Consider the following 13,946-nt stretch of genomic DNA (forward strand, 5'->3'; position numbering starts at 1 on the left):
GAAGAATTACCTTATAGATAATAGAATGTATCTAGAAACATTCTTGTTTATCTATTCAAGGTATATAAATATATATTGTGTATGATTACACAATATGTATTAGGGTAATATTTCATTACACAATACAACAAAAGAAAAAAGAAAAACCCTCCTCCATGAAATTTCGGCGGCCCCTTCCTCTCTCCAAAGGATGAGTTTTTTATCTTGATTCCTCCTAGCAAAGGGATCAAGGTCTCGTTTTTTGTGCGGTATGGATCATCTTTGGAGGATTCCTACATTGGAGTCTTGGATGAACATTCAACGAAACTAACCAGTTGGAAGCTTGAAATTTAAAAGGTAAATTTCGGTTTAAAGTTTCGCTTCTACTTTTATATTTCAAACCATAGCCTCGTATGATTAACTTTTATTGTTGCGTAATTTTCATACTACATCGAACACCTGGGAGCTCAAATGGTACACCGCTTGTCTTCGTTTACTTTGCGCTTTAATTTTAATTGTTATATGCGTTTTCATTACCGCTTGTTTCATTTGGCCTATTTGATTCACTTGTGAAAGACATGATTTTCTATGTTGCTTCTACTTGGTTTTAACTTATAGAAATATGGAAGGATAGAATTCAATTTTTGTGACAGAAAAGAGAAATCACTACATTTTTGCCGTAATTTCTTTCAAAATTTATTTTTTCTCCTCAAATGTAGTTATATTTTTCCTCAAAAATTGTATCAAGCTTAGAAAAAAAATAATTATCTCTGTAGTCAAAAGTACTTAACGGTCACATGCTAGGCACGTGCATTGCACCATTAAACTGTAGACAAAAATGTAGATGAGGACCAAAAGTACTAATTTCTGTAAATTACCGGACTAAATGTGCTAATCCTGTAATGAATGGCACCAAATGTGAAACGTACCAAACTTATGGGACCAAAAATGTAATTTTCCCTCATATGGATTTTACTGTGAGTGCCATTTAAAAGTACATTCGAATTTGCAAAACTGGAGGAATACTATGTACATCGTGCATGCTTATATATACATACAAAAAGTGGTCTTTTCTTATTACAAACTTGAGTAAAAGTATTTCTTGAAATTGTTCTTAGACAAATGAAAATGAATATGACATTCCGTTATCTATTGGATTTGAGCGGACCTTCTGAGCTCTATGGAGCTTATTGCTACAACATGATTAGAATGTTGATCGTACGAATTTTTGCATTCAATATCGGTTTCCTTTGGGAGCCACCTCTAGAATCCGTATGAGTATCTAGGAGGTCCGATTATATTGATATTGCTTAGTTTGTCATAATATTCAATATGCTCATGGTCTATAAATATCCGATTTTCTATATGGTGGCTCGATTGGATTTTTCAAAACTTGATCATGTGTTTCTTGCTAAGTAGTCAATGGGCCCGGAGTTGGACAGTTCGCAAGGGATGCTGGGGTAGCATTAGGCTTCCAATTGAGGCTTCGTCGCTCAATTCCCACTTTGGTGTCTTTTCATTGGCAAGCTAGGTTGCCTGTGTGTTATTAGTGCTGCCATGTACCTAGGCATTGCAAATTATATGCGATCGTTTGTTTAATCTCTATATGAAAGATAAGATAGTAAATGGTCTTTCGGGAGACATAAGGTGGTAATCCCATAATTTGGTCATTGCCTGATACGATCTTCATTGGCTTGATTGTTATTTTAGCTAGCCCATATGATGTGTTTAACCTATTTTGATAAATTTTTCTATATTCATTATTTTCTTCCACATGCACCCTTACATGGCCTCACAAAGAAAGAGATCAAGGTGGTGGGAAAGAGGTTTACTTTTTAGGAGATGTGATGGGTTTGGCCATTATATTATTATTTTGGTGATTTTATGGTTCTTATGATATTTGTTAGGTCGCATCCCCGGAATAGGTATAAAAAGTGATATTTGTTAGGTCGCATCCCCGGAATAGGTATAAAAAGTGGGACCTTCTTGGATAAAATGTATAAAACCCCCATGTGTTTTAAATAGTCTGCAAAAAATACCCTCATGTTATGAGAATAGGCTAAAAACCCCTTTGTGTTTTGTAAAACTCAGCAACAAACACCTTTTTCGTTAGTAATTAAAGGAAGGTGCATTATACGCGCTTTTTGTGCATGTGGGGGTATTCTTTTAACTTTTTTTTGACCTTTTTCTTGGGTGTTTTTTTACTAAAATGCCCTTTTTGTTTTTAATTGGTTTTTGTATTTTTTTATAAGTAAATTAAAATGTTAAATTATATTTAATTTATTTAATATTAAGTATTCAATTAAATTATATTTAATTGAAATAATTTTATAATTATTAATTGTTAAATGTAAAATTATTTTATTTTATTAAAATATATATTTAATTACAATAATTATTATCATAATTATTCTTCATTAGCTAAAATATTTAATTATTATAATTATTTAAAATATTCTTAATTAACTAAAATATATTTTAATTAATATAATTAAAATTATTTAAAAAATTAAAAAAAAGAAAAACCAAACAATTTTCGCCCTTTTTTTGCTGGAAACTTGTTTCCAAGTTCACAACCACCGAACATATTTGTTGTTGATTCATCATCGTCCGGTCAAATCTCGAACTCAGACCACCACCATCAGACTCACCTCTTCAAGACGATTCTGATGAGACCGACCTCACTCAATTTGTTAAATAATTTATGGAGATAGGATTGGGGGGGGTTTTTGCAAACTTTTTAAAGCACACGGGAGTTTTATGAATTTTGTCCTGACCTTCTTTTGAGGCGTGGCAGTTTTTATCATGGTTGTAAATTTAAAGCTGGTCGTTACAAAAGCCGTTCCAATCAAATATGTTTTTTGTAATGTTTGTGCAATTCGATATGCGTTTTTGGTAAGGCTTTAGCTTAATAATTGTTAGTTACTTTGTTTATAAGACAACCAGTTTATTTGAATCCCGAAAGACCTTTGATAAATTTAAGATGGACACATAGATATTACAAAATAAAATAAAACAATAAGAGAAATAAGAATGACTGGTCAATTGTGGTTTATTTATATCTTAATATGTGCCGAGTTAGTAATTCTTATATCTGTGTCAATAATTTACTGAATGACCTAATTAATAATTGTGTTAACATTATCTACTATAATCTTGTTAGTAACTATATATAATGCACGATTACTTCAAAAAATTACTCAGTGCAGCGTTGGACATGACTCGTACATGGCTCAGCCACTTGTCAGACACAACATCCGCATGCGGAAAAATATAAAGTAAAAAAAAAAAAAGGACACACTATTGTATTATGGTGTGTGCGACACGTTTTTGATATTTAATATTTTTCTATAATTCCAAAAAGTCTTGGGCTGTCTTAAAAAAATAAGAGTTTTGGACTTAAAAAAAAATAATAATTCCCTCCTCTCGTACGAAATATTTTAGGATAAATTTACTAAAAATTTGAGAGATGGTCTTGATGATTTCACAATTTTAGATTATTAGAAATTTTCGTTGTGTATTTCTTAAAATAAACTTATTCTGTAATACTTTTTAAGCCACAATTGGTTAAATAGTTTAGATGTAAGACATGTTTATTTTAGATTTAATTTGATATGTTTCAAATTACATATTTTAATTTTATGAAAAACTGAAAACATATAATAAAAATTATATCGTTTATAGCAGTGTCAGTTCCATTTTCTGTTCTAATATTTTAAATTTCTCGTGTGGCTGTGTCCGTTCATATCTGTCCCTATCGGCGTGTCTGATGCTTCATATATAGATAACTATATTAGTAAAATTATAACATGTATATAAAGAAAAATTTGAATATCTTTTTATTATTCACACTTGTTTATCTATATTTTCTACTTTTTCTTTTCTTTTTTTGGAAAATGGATATTTGTGGTGATGGTTTGGGAGTAGCATTTACAAATTTTTATATTTTTCTACAAGGATCGATAATTTCTATCATGGATTATTGAGAAGATCAAAAGTTGTACACATACATTTTATTCTATTATATTAGAGATAATAAAAATGTTATACAATGTACATAGTAATTTCAAGTCAAATCTCAAATTACATTTTAATCTATCTTATAACAAAAAGTGTTCACTTTACATAATAAATAATTTAATTTATTCTCATTTTTGTTTTAGCATACGTACGGTACTCTTCAAATTGTTTTCTTATATGACGATTCATTTAATTTATTTCATATGTTATGTGATTTAACTAATTCTCATTTATATCTATGCTAGTAAAACTCTCAACAGTAAATCATTTAAATTTTTCTAATTATTTGTAGGTGTTATATGATAGGGGAAACCTAGTAAATGTGATACACTATGAATATTATATACCAAAAAAAATAAGAGTAAATAAGTATAATGTGAAAAGTAATAAGTATAATATGAGGTTCCAAGTGGAGGATCTCGAGACTGGACATCGAGAGTCCTACTAAGACTCACACTAATTACATTCATTAGATGAGTGTCGTGTTTCATCAGCGAATAACTTTGGACGTCTGTGCAATTTCAGTGGGTTAGTTCACAAGCTGGTTAACTAATTGAACGGACTCGCGGAGATCATCATATAAAAGCCTTGGAGACTTCGTCGGTATGACTGGAGCAGCTGGCTCCGATAGTATGGGAGTAGTCCTTAGACTTGGGTAATCACGGCAGTCACGTGCGTACGATGACTGTATCTTGGGTATGCATGAGAGGTGATTGTGTCACTGGCATGATCATCATAAGACTTGTCCGGTACTGTCGGAATATATAGCGAGGATAGTAAGTTCCAAGAAGAGGATCCATCCTCTCTCAGTATGTGACAGAGGTATCTCCTATGCACTTGGAGATACATTCAAACTTTATGAATTTGATGCCATAGTCGTCGATCAAATAGGAAAAAGAGGTTTCTATGTCAAGAAATTTGGAGTAATGCGATCTCAAGTATTAAGCATAGACGCCTAGTCAAAGATGGGAACCAACCCCTAATTTCATGCCCTAGATTAAGGCTGAGAGACAGTAGACGAAAGGACCATACTCATATGGACTCTAGAGCTTAAATGTTCACATTGCAATTCACCTAGTCTCTAGTGCCATGGATCGTTGTTACACGGCCACCCTTGGTGACAGACTTTCTAGATTAAGGGTTAATGAAGAATTATTAATTAAATTGGATTGAATTAATAATAGTGTTAGACATTAGCCCAGGTCTGGCTGAAAGGTGAACCTAAATAATCACATACAAATCACTGAAAATGAACATAGAATTGATTTGGACTTAATTCCATAACTAATTGGATTACTTGCAAAAAGAGATCCATTGGATAGAAAAAGGCCCAAGAATAAATTAATGATATTAATTTATATTTGGTTTGTCTTTATAATTTAATAAGTTGGATCTTATTAAAGAATAAGGATAATTTGGGTATAAGTATTTAATTAGATTAAATAGAACTTGAGCTCAATTAAATTAGATTTAAACAAAATTCATTGTCTTGTATTTTTATAAGGGTAAAAATTGTTCAAGCTCAATTATTTTGAGCCAAGGAAAATTCCATGGAAGGAAATAAATGACTAGCAAATTGCAGTTTTGGAAAGTTCAATTCTAGCCATTTTTGGGGATCTTTTTATTTGGAATAAAGAGAAATATACCTTGTAGATAATAGAATATATTTAGAAATATTCTTAATTATCTAAACAAGATATATATATGAAATATAATTATTTGGGAAATAATTATGATGATCATTACACAAAAAAATAAAAATAAAAAAATCTCCTCCTTCCACCAAAAACCCTTCGGCCGCCCCCTTCTCTCTTTGTGCACTTGGTGCAATTTTCTTTATTCTTTCTCATCTAGCAAAGAGGAATTGAAGCCTCAATCGGGGAGCATTTCAAGGTATCACTTTTCACCCTTTTATTTTTTTCGATTTTGGTAATCCAACATCAGCCCAATGTTCATTTTATTTTTAGTCCCTCGAACGCCCGAGAACTCCAAGGCTACACCCCTTGAACTCATTTATTTTTTGTATTTAATTTTTTCTATTATGCATTTTATTTATCGCTTCCGCCAGCACGTTCCCAGGTCGTACCACGCGATCCCTTTAACCCTGATAATGGAGACTAGTAATATCAATAATATTACTATCGTTTGCATATTTCTGTTTAATTCTATCATGTAGGAAATGTCTAAGAACCGCTTAACCTTGATAATGGAAACTAATAAATTTAATGGCACAAACTTCAATGATTGACTGCGAAATCTAAAGATTGTCCTAAATTTTGGGAACCAGGCTATATCTTCGACAAGCTGCTCCCGCTGACATTGTTGGAAAGCTCCTCGCCCGAAGAACGTGTGACGTTCGAGAGGTGGCATGAGAACAACTGCAAGGTCGCAGTATTATATTAGCTTTGATGATCAATGACATTCAAAAGCAATATGATAGGTTGGAAGACGATCCCTCGATAATGCTTCGCATAAAGGAAGTTAATGCAATTCCTGATAGGCATATTAGATATGCCGCTACAAAAGCATTTTTCGGGACAAAGATAACTTAAGGATCTTTTGTGCAAAGACATGGTGTCAAAATGCTTCCCATGCGAAGAAGTTCGAAGACCTCAAATCTGGGGCTTGACAATGTCACATACATCAATGTGATCCTATAATTACTTCCTCCATCTTGTGACCCTTTTACCAATAACTACAACATAAATAGACTTGAGAAGTCTATTCATTAGTTAATTAATACGCTAGTCCAACACAAGGCAACGACCCATAAGTTTACGCCAATGGCATTGATAGGAGAAACTTTGACCTCCAAGGAAAAAGGTAAGAAAGCCGGACACTAAAAGAGGAAAACGGGAAAAGGAGAAGTCGTTGTAGCCACTTCTAGCTCTCCAAGCACCTCTGTTGCTCCAGTGCAAAAGGAAAAAGGGAAAGGGAAGAACAGTGGTTCACAACCATCAAGGAGAAATGATGTTTGCATTCATTGTCATGAAAAGGGGCATTATAAGAGAGAGTGCCCACAACTCCTCTCCGATCAAGGCACGTTTATGGTTGAAGTAAATATGATAACTAATTATGCTTCTTAGGTATTGGATACCGGCTGTGGAGCTCACATCTGCAATGATTTGCAGGTGCTGAAAAGAAGTAGAAGGCTACATAAGGATGAGATGGTCCTAAGGTTTGGTGATGGGAAGGCCGTAGCAGCGGAAACTGTGGGATCTCTCAAATTAGCTATTAGTGATCGTATTCATATAGAATTAAAGAGCTGTTATTATATACTGAGCATAATCAAAAACATTATTTTCATTCCTATTTTAGACAATGGTTATGCATTTAAGATCAATAAAAATAGTTTTTATTTGATGATTGATGATAACCTTCATTTGCTTAATACATTAATGAACGGTCTTTATATTCTCCAACAGTTAAATTGGATTATTATTGTCCAACACAAACAAAAATTAGATAATCATCAAAACACATAGATTTTGCATGTAAGTTTAGGTCATATCTCCATTGAAAGGATGAGGAAGTTGGCAGAATTAAGGAGTCTAGAGGTAGACGACATGGATAAAAATCAACTTGCGAATCCTGTCCAAAAGAGAAAATTACCAAGAAACCTTTTGCTGGACAAAGTAGGCTTGTCACTGGTCTGTTGAACTTAATCTACACAAATGTCTGTAGACCACTAAATACTGTGGCTAAAGGAGGATACTCGTATTTCATAACCTTTACTGATGATCACTCACAGTATGGTTATGTTACCTCATGAGGCTCAAGTTTGAGCCCTTTGGAAGATTTAAGGAATTCAGATTTGAAGCAGAGAATCAAACTAGTTGTAAGATCAAAGCCCTTATGTCAGACCGTGGTGGGGAATATTTAAGTGGTGAGTCCATGGATTACCCAAAACAAAATGGAATTCTCTATTCATGGACTCCTCCTGGAACGCAGCAACTTAACGGCGTGGCCGGAAAGAGAAATCGAACCTATTGGACATGCTTCGATCTATGATGAGTTTTACCTAACTATCCTTGTCCTTTTGGGAATACGCTCTTGAGACAGCGGACAAGTTGCTCAACATGGCACCATCCAAAGTTGTGCGCAAAAACGCCATAAGAGATATGGCCCGGCAAGCCAGCATTCTGCAAGTACTTGAGAGTATATGGTAGCCCGACATATGTCAAGAGGCTAGGAGGAGAGAAATTAGAATCAAGGTCTAGTCTATAAAGGTTTGTCGGTTATCCAAAAGAAACTATGGGGTATTATTTCTACGACTTATCAGGACAAAAGTTTTTGTCTTGAGAAACACAATATTCTTGGGAAAGGGTTTTCCCATAGATAGCCGATGTGATGAGGAACTGCTTGAAGATCCAAGTGAGATACCTCATCAAGATAATACAACACCATCTGTACCTAGGATTTCCAGTAAAAGTGCTCTAGTTCTCTATAGGTCATCTAGAATATGTCAACGTCCTGATAGGTATGGATTGTTAGGCTTGACTAGCTAATTAGATGGTGACCCAACAAAATGCAGAGAAGCAATGTATGACATCAACACAGATAAGTGGCTTGAGGCCATGAAATCCGAAATAGACTCGATGGTTCGAATCAAGTTTGGACCCTCGTGCACCCACCTAAAGGTGTTAAGCCAGTTGATTGAAAATTGGTATACAAACATAAGCTTGGAGCTAGCGGGGAGGTTACTGCCTTCAAGGCTAGGTTCATGGCAAAAAGATACACTCAATGACCCGGGGTCAACATTGAGAAAACCTATTTGCTCGTGGCAATGGCTAAGCTCATTAGGATATTGCCTGCCATAGCAGCGTAGTATGACTATGAAATATGACAGATGGACATTAAAACGGCCTTCTTGAATGATTTCATCGAGTAACTGATCTACATGGATCAACTAGTAGGTTTCACATCTTCTGCAGAAAAATAGAAAGTTTGTCGCCTCCAGAGGTCCATCTCTAGCCTCAAACAAGCTTCCCCATTGCTGGAACACACATTTTGATGAAGTCATGCGGGATATGATTTTATAAAAAATGAATCTGATCATTTGAGGGAGCCCGAATACGTACCCTCTACTTTATGTTGACTATTTGTTGCTCATTGGGAATGATGCCAAGATATTAGGAAACATAAAAGCATGGTTGTCCATTCAATTTTACATGAAGGATATGGCTGACGACTTCCTACATCCTTGGCATCATGATCTACAGGGATAGATCCAAAAGGATGTTAGGATTAACTCAATCCTTGTACATTGAGAAACTCTTGAATAGATTCAACATGGAAAACTCAAAATGAGGATTCCTTACAATTAGGCATGGGATTAAGCTGTCCACGAAACAGTCTCCCAAGACTAATAAGGAGCTTAAATGGATGTCAGACATTCTCTATGATTCAACCGTGGGCAGTATTCAGTATGATATCTAATGCACTAGGCCCGATTCGCATACACTTTAAGCGTAACTAGCAAATATTAGGTGTATGCTGGTGAAGCATACTGGAGTGCGGTCAGGACTATAGTTATCCACCTGAAAAGGACTAAAGATATGTTCTTGATCTACGGTAGTGGATAATTTATACTGAAAGACTACAACGATACTAACTTTCAGTCGGGCATAATGATGCCAACCCTCAATCAGGTTTTGTATTCAAGCTAAATAGTGGTGTGGTTACTTAGAAAAGTTACAAGCTAGCTACCATTGGATTCCTGTCGGAACAGGTGACCAAAAAGCCAATTAGATTAGTTGTTTTCAGAACTATTTAAGCAATCTTTATTTAAACAATGTTGTCTCGACGAATATGAAAAGTATTTGTCCTAGTGCATGTATCTGTTGTGCTTACCAAATTACATCAAGCACTGCTTTCACATCACATCAGATGCCTACATACCACTTTGTAACCCATGTAGTTCGCGTATATGAAATTTCTGTGGGTTAGTTGACAAGGTGGTCAACTGACTGAATTGACTCGTGGAGATCGCCATATGAAAGCCTTAGAGGCTTGGTACTTTTATTTACTTATCAACTTCCTCTTGTGCATGCCGATAGAGGAAGTACACAATTGAGGACGTCGTAGAGTTCCCCGCCCGATTCGCCTTATTCTTTGAGAACTCCCACTTGAAGTGCACGCTGGCCCAGTAGGTCTGGAGCTAGGGCCTGACCTTGTTGGCCAACTAGAGTGGCCTGACCAGGATAGACAGGGCGACGGAAAGTATCTTATCTTCTGGCTTATCGACCAACATGTGGAAGACTCAAAACATGGGCTCATCGTCACAGTCACACCAGTAAGTCATCTACAATAATAAAATAAAATAAAGCATTAGTAAAATTCATTAAATAATTAGATTATTAGATAAAACCAAATAAATTTAAAATTGATTACCTTCATGCTCTCAAACCAGAAATGCTAGTACTCTAGTAGCACCTGCCTTTAGATATAGGGATAGGTGGGGAAAGCGTCCCCGTCACGACTACATTGACGCGCTCGTGAAACCGGCGGTGAGACCTAAAAATGACATGCTATATTAGACATTTTCAAGATAAAATAATACTAAAATAATTTGATAAACAAATTTACCTCGCGTCATCGAGGCTGATGTACTGGCGCGCTGATTGTGGGGGGACTGTTGGTAGTGGTGAGCAGCCGTCGGGGTGAGCATCATCTGGAATTTGCAGGGCGAGGGACGGTGCGGTTGTGTTAGGTGGTGTGGGTAGTCGAAGAACTGCTTCCCCAATATCGGAAGCATCTGACGAAATTGGTAGAAGTGGTGGGCCACGACCACGACCACGTGCTCCACCTCGTGGTACAGGAGGCATACCACTAAACATGATCTAAACAAATTATTGAGAAGTATTAGTCTAAATTTTACGATTATTCACATTAATATGTAAATAAGAAAGAATATACTAATTCTTACACATCGGAAATATTATCATGAAGTTATGATTCTTGTACTCATTAATTATTTAAAAATATATAATTCTCTTGTGCACATATACAAACGGGCCCAGTATTGCTTAAAGCTTGTATAACCTATCACATGAACTTTTTATTGTAGTATTCGTTATATTTATCCATTTTAATCTATCAACATTGTCTTTTATTGACAGATGAAGATGGATGAACATAACAAGTTTTACTGGCAAAATTCAATTAATGTGCTAAACAAGATTAAAGGCATGCGTGATCTGTTTGCACACTGTTACCAAATACATTTTTAAATAATTATTAATTATTAGAAATATTGTCCTCAATTTGTTTTCTATTTCTAATTATTATCTAATTATATTTAAATTTAAAATATTACCTTAATATTGTTATTCTTTACATTATTTTATAAATAATATTAAAAATGTTGTTATTGGAAATATTGATCTAATTTTTTTTATTATTTAAATAATGTTATTATTGGGATTAACTATTGGTCTAATTGTTGTGATTGTTTACATTATGATGTAAAAATTATTTTATTTAAAATATTGGTACAATATTTTTTATTATATACATTATTATTTAAATAACTTTACTATTGGGATTATATATTGTTCTAATTTTTTTTGATTATTTACATTATGATGTGAAAATTAGCCTATTTATAAAATAAATTGTACATGTATACAATAAATTTTGTAAAAAATTAAAGAAATATGATATAATACACATAAGAATTGCATAAATCATAGAAAATTACAGTAAATTGCACAAATAGTTACACTATACAACTACTAAATTACATAATAATTGCATAAATACACGACTATACAATTAATTTTGAAAAATAACACAAAATTTCTATAATTGCAGAAATTACATAAAATAAAATTCTATTATTTTATAAATTCTTATACAACTATATATTTCTATAATTTCAAAAATTGCATAAAATAATTTTTTGCAGAAAGTTTTTTAAAATAACAAAAAATTGACAGAATTTTTAAAAATCACCCAAAAATAAGAGAAAATTTTTAAAATCAACAAAAAATTAAAAACAATTGGAGAATTAAATTAAATTTACAATTTTTTTTTAAAATTTTCAATTATTTACAGAAAATTATGAAAATTACCAAAAAGTATGAATTTTTTTAAAATTTTAGAAATGTATAAAAATTTTAAAAAATTACAGAAAAATTAAGAAAATATTTTTAAATCGCCGAAAGTTTTTTAAAATATTTTATTTTACACTAAAAAATAAAAAAATAAAAAATATAGGAAAGACCGTCCCAAAATGTTAATGCTAAGAAAAAACTAAACCATAAATTAATTAAGGTCATTGGAAACATAACATACTACGAATTAAATTGATACATGTTAGAAGATCAAGTATATTTGTGTGTATAAGATTGTTAGTCTTACGTAGATGTAAGTGGTATCTTATACTATTGTATTGAATCGACAAAATACTACACTCAATGAAGTTTTTGACATTTTTGTTATATGGATACTAAGATATTGTATCTGATACACAATCAACGAAATTAAAAACGATAGAACTATCCATCAGACAATTTAATTTTAGATCAGACCACTAGATATGTTCACATATGGAATTAATCAGAGTCCCGGATGTTGAGATTTGTAATCGGGAAGTGAACGAGCAATCTATGGGAATATTTATGGACGGTTTTTGTAACTCATCTGGAAATGGTTTTTATTAGTCATTTTAGAAACAGATGTTTTCTACATTTAGGAACGATTTTATTTAATATCATATTAGCAATGGTCAAATATTAAATAACCGTTCCTAGGTTTGATTTTTCCTCCAGTTTTCTTTTGGCGCAAAATTGAATTTGTTGGAACTTATTTTGAAATGATCAAAATAAATAGAGCGTTCCTATATTCTAATTTTTCCTATTTTTTATTTGGGACATTGTAATATATTGAACAATTTATTTTATTAATGTCGGTTCAACGTTGGAACGGGCTTGGGATCGACTTCCTAATTTTTTGACTGTTCCTAAATAGAAAAAACAATGTGTTTTGTTTTTAAAAAAATTTTATTGGTAAGAACAAATAGTTTGCAAGTTGTATGTCCAAATTAGCTGGTAAAATATTTTTATAAATTATTATCGTAATTTTTTAATGTATACTAATTTGTATTCGGCAAAAGACACAGACACTTGATATAGAAAACGCTAAATGTCAATCAGAATTATTGACTTCTTCAGTCTGTAATCCTCATCAAAGCTATCGTCGTCAAATTCATCATAAGATTTACAGTTCCCTGACGGGATGTACCTGCTCCTTATTGATTAGCAACAGAAAGCTCAACAACTAATTGTATACCATTTGGGTCATGCAGGTTATAATTATGGTTGTCCGTCGCAACTTGTAGGTATTGTCTCAACCTCTTGAAATGCAATGTCGGCCCAAAAAGGGTCAGGGTATATATGGCTTTGGGCATCATGTTCAGCCTTCTTTCGTCCAGCTCAAGTTTCGGTCAATTACATATAATCTTCAGGTCCTTTCGTGTATTCAGAGTAACCATCATTGTTCCTTTTATATCCATTACAGTATTGAATATATTGTCAAAATATGTTCTTCTCAATGTGAATGACATCAATATTGTGTCATATCAGATGCATCAATCAGTACTCAAGCTCCCTAAAGATGCTTTTCTTTGTCCACTTATGCTCGCTACCATACCCGTCAGCGAGTGACAACAACACTTCAACCATAGGGCTAAACTCTTCAACCCATTTGCGGATCTGTTCTCCCATCAATCTTGGCCGTGCAACATTCTTTCTACTTGGTTGTTAATGAATGCTTTCTTGTTCCAATAGTTCAGATGGTCCAGCGGGAGGAACTGTCTGTGACAATCAACATAGCAAGCCTTTCTACCGTTCTGCGCGTAGAATGAACGTGTGTCTTCCATACAAATTGGACACTGCATAGCTCCAGTGGAACTCCATCTAGACGTCATTCCATATGCGGGTAGG

The sequence above is a fragment of the Sesamum indicum genome, unplaced genomic scaffold (assembly GCF_000512975.1).
Source record: "Sesamum indicum cultivar Zhongzhi No. 13 unplaced genomic scaffold, S_indicum_v1.0 scaffold00126, whole genome shotgun sequence".
NCBI lineage: Eukaryota > Viridiplantae > Streptophyta > Magnoliopsida > Lamiales > Pedaliaceae > Sesamum > Sesamum indicum.